General features: G+C 38.7%; 1 pseudogene; it reads left to right on the forward strand.

Moving 5' to 3' along the window:
* The first annotated feature begins 440 nt into the window (after positions 1–440).
* On the forward strand, positions 441–1198 carry LOC102135013 (peptidyl-prolyl cis-trans isomerase A pseudogene; annotated as a pseudogene).
* Positions 1199–4734: the final 3536 nt, after the last annotated feature.

Genomic DNA, 4734 nt, shown 5'->3' on the forward strand with positions numbered 1-4734 from the left:
CTTTCTTACACTTGCATTGGATTTTGTTTGCTTTTATTTATCAAGTTTCTTAAAACTGGAAGTTAGGCTGGGCACGGTGGCTCATGTCTGTAATCCCAGCACTTTGGGAGACTAAGGCAGGCAGATCACGAGGTCAGGAGATTGGGACCATCCTGGCCAACAAGGTGAAACCCCGTCTCTACTAAAAATACAGAAAGTAGCTGGGCATGGTGGTGCATGCCTGCAATCCATCTACTCAGGAGGCTGAGGGAGGAGAATTGCTTGAACTAGGGAGTTGGAGGTTGCAGTGAGCCAAGATCATGTCACTGCACTCCAGCCTGGTGACAGAGCAAGACTCCGTCAAAAAAAAAAAAAAAAACTGCAAGTTAAGTTACTGATTTAATATCTTTCTTCTTGAAAATAGAAGAATCAAATAGATGCAATAAAAAATGGTAAAGGGGGCTTTGCAGATGCTGCTGCCGAGGAAAGTCCTGTACTACTAGCCATGGTCAACCCTACCGTGTTCTTCGACATTGCCGTCGACGGCGAGCCCTTGGGCCGCGTCTCCTTCAAGCTGTTTGCAGACAAGCCTCCAAAGACAGCAGAAAATTTTCGTGCTCTGAGCACTGGAGAGAAAGGATTTGGTTATAAGGGTTCCTGCTTTCACAGAATTATTCCAGGGTTTATGTGTCAGGGTGGTGACTTCACACGCCATAATGGCACTGGTGGCAAGTCCATCTATGGGGAGAAATTTGAAGATGAGAACTTCATCCTAAAGCATACAGGTCCTGGCATCTTGTCCATGGCAAATGCTGGACCCAACACAAATGGTTCCCAGTTTTTCATCTGCACTGCCAAGACTGAGTGGTTGGATGGCAAGCATGTGGTCTTTGGCAAAGTGAAAGAAGGCATGAATATTGTGGAGGCCATGGAGCGCTTTGGGTCCAGGAATGGCAAGACCAGCAAGAAGATCACCATTGCTGACTGTGGACAACTTGAATAAGTTTGACTTGTGTTTTATCTTAACCACCAGACCATTCCTTCTGTAGCTCAGGAGAGCACCCCTCCACCCCATTTGTTCACAGTATCCTAGAATCTTTGTGCTCTCGCTGCAGTTCCCTTTGGGTTCCATGTTTTCCTTGTTCTCTCCCATGCCTAGCTGGATTGCAGAGTTAAGTTTATGATTATGAAATAAAAACTAAGTAACAATTAAAAAAATGGTAAAGGGGATATCACCACTGATCCCACAGAAATACAAACTACCATCAGAGAATACTATACACACATCTACACAAATAAACCAGAAAAAATCTAGAAGAAATTGATAAATTCCTGGACATATATACCTTCCCAAGACTAAATCAGCAAGTTGAATCTCTGAATAGACCAATAACAGGTTCTGAACAGGTTCTGAAATTGAGGCAGTAATTAATAGCCTACTAACCAAAAAAACTCCAGGACCAGACAGATTCACAGCCGAGTTCTACCAGAGGTACAAAAAGGAGCTAGTACCATTCCTTCTGAAACTTTTCCAATCAACAGAAAAAGAGGGAATCCTCCCTAACTCATTTTATGAGGCCAACATCATCTTGATACCAAAGTCTGGCAGAGAGACAACGAAAACAAAAGAGAATGTTAGACCAATATCCCTGATGAACATCAATGTGAAAATCCTCAACAAAATACTGGCAAATCAAATCCAGCAGCAAATCAAAAAGCTTATCCACCATGATCAAGTCAGCTTCATCCATGGGATGCAAGTCTGGTTCAACATATGTAAATCAATAAACATAAACCATCACATAAACAGAACCAGTGACAAAAACCATATGATTATCTCAATAAATGCAGAAAAGGCCTTTGACAAACTTCAATAGCCCTTCATGCTAAAAACTCTCAATAAACTAGGTATTGATGGAACATACTTCAAAATAATAAGAGCTATTTTTGACAAACCCACAACCAATATCATACTGAATGGGCAAAAACTGGAAGCATTCCCTTTGAAAACCAGCACAAGGATGCCCTCTGTCACCACTCCTATTCAACATAGCACTGGAAGTTCTGGCCAGAGCAATCAGGCAAGAAAAGAAATAAAGGGTACTCAATGAGGAAAATAGGAAGTCAACTTGTCCCTGTTTGTGGATGACATGATTGCATATTTAGAAAACCCCATCATCTCAGCCCAAAATCTCCTTAAGCTGATAAGCAACTTCAGCAAAGTCTCAGGACACAAAATCAATCTGTAAAAATCACAAGCATTCCTATATGCCAATAACAGACAAACAGAGAGCCAAATCATGAGTGAACTCCCATTCACAATTGCTATAAAGAGAATAAAATACCTAGGAATCCAACTTGCAAGGGATGTAAAGGACCTCTTCAGGGAGAACTATAAACCACTGCTCAACGAAATAAAAGAGGACACACACAAATGGAAGAAAATTCCATGCTCATGGATGGGAAGAATCAATATCTTGAAAATGGCCATACTGCCCAAAGTAATTTCTAGATTCAATGCCATCTCCATCAAGCTACCAATGGCCTTCTTCACGGAATTGGAAAAAACTACTTTAAAGTTCATATGGAATCACAAAAAAGCCCACATATCCAAGACAATCCTAAGCAAAAGAACAAAGCTGGAGGCATCACGTTACCTGACCTCAAACTATACTACAAGGCTACAGTAACCAAAATAGCATGGTACTGGTACCAAAACAGAGATATAGACCAATGGAACAGAACAGAGCCCTCAGAAATAGCACCACACATCAACAACCATCTGATCTTTGACAAACCTGACAAAAACAAGCAATGGGGAAAGGATTCCCTATTTAATAAATGGTGCTGGGAAAACTGGCTAGACATATGTAGAAAGTTGAAACTGGATCCCTTCCTTACACCTCATACAAAAATTAACTCAAGATGGATTAAAGACTTAAATGTAAGACCTAAAACCATAAAAACCCTAGAAGAAAACCTAGGCAATAACAGTCAGGACATAGGCATGGGCAAAGACTTCATGACTAAAACACCAAAGCAATGGCAACAAATGCCAAAATAGACAAATGGGATCTAATTAAACTAAAGAGCTTCTGCACAGCAAAAGAAACTATCATCAGAGTGAACAGGCAACTTACAGAATGGGAGAAAATTTTTGCAATCTACCCATCTGACAAAGGGCTAATATCCAGAATCTACAAAGAACTCAAACAAATGTACAAGAAAAAAATAAACAACCCCATCAAAAAGTGGGCAAAGGATATGAACAGACACTTCTCAAAAGAACACATTTATGCAGTCAACAGACACATGAAAAAAGCTTATCATCACTGGTCATCAGAGAAATGCAAATCAAAACTACAATGAGATACCATCTCATGCCAGTTAGAATGGCGATCATTAAAAAGTCAGGAAACAACAGGTGCTGGAGACGATGTGGAGAAATACGAATGCTTTTACACTGTTGGTGGGAGTGTAAATTAGTCCAACTATTGCGGATGATAGTGTGGTGATTCCTTGAGGATCTAGAACTGAAATACCATTTGATCCAGTGATCCCATTACTAGGTATGTACCCAAAGGATTATAAATCATGCTACTATAAAGACACAGGTATGTTTATTGCAGCACTATTCACAATAGCAAAGACTTGGAACCAATCCAAATGTCCATCAATGATAGACTGGATTAAGAAAATGTGGCACATATACACCATGGAATACTATGCAGCCATAAGAAATGATGAGTTCATGTCCTTTGCAGGGACATGGATGAAGCTGGAAACCATCATTTTCAACAAACTATCACAAGGACAGAAAACAAACACTGCATGTTCTCACTCTTAGGTGGGAGTTGAACAGTGAGAACACATGGACATAGGGCAGGGAACATGACACAACGGCGCCTGTCAGTGCGTACGGGGCTGGGGGAGGGATAGCATTAGGAGAAATACCTAATGTAAATGACAAGTTGATGAGTGCAACAAACCAACAGGGCACATGTATAAGTATGTAACAAATCTGCACGTTGTGCACATGTACCCTAGAACTTAAAGTATAATAAAAAAAACGAAAAAAGATATTTCTTCTTTGTTAATATAGGCATTTACAGCTATAAATTTCCTTCTAAGCACTGCTTTATCCAAATCCCATAAGTTTTATTATGTTGTGCTTTATTTCATTCACCTCAAAGTACTTTCTAATTTACCTTGTAATTTCTTTTTTCATCCATTGATTATTTAAGAGTGTGTTGTTTGATTTCCACATATTTGTAAATTTCTCAAATTTCCTTTGTTATTTATTCTTCAGTTCATTGCATCGTAGTCAGAGAACATAACTTAAATTATTTCAGTCCTTTTAAATGTATTGATATTTGATTTATGGGCTAACATATGGCCAATCCTAAATAATAGCCCATATGCACTATAGAAGAATGTATATTCTGCTGTTGTTAAATTGTTTATTTCTCTTCTCAAGTCTATCACTTTTTCTTCATGTAATTTGGAGCTCTATTGCTATATGCATATATATCTATATTGTTACGTTTGTTTTCTTGACATGTTAATCCTTTCACCATTATAAAGAGTTTTTTCTTTGTCTCTAGTAACAATTTTTTAAAATCTAGTAACAATTTTTAAAATTTTTTTATAGCCACTCCTGCTCTCTTTTGGTTACTGCTTGCAAGGTATGTCTTTTTCTGTATTTTATTTCCAACCTCTGTTTTTTGAATCTAAAGAGTATGTCTTGTAGACAAT

This window comes from Macaca fascicularis, chromosome 2 (genome assembly GCF_037993035.2).
Source record: "Macaca fascicularis isolate 582-1 chromosome 2, T2T-MFA8v1.1".
Taxonomy (NCBI): Eukaryota; Metazoa; Chordata; class Mammalia; order Primates; family Cercopithecidae; genus Macaca; species Macaca fascicularis.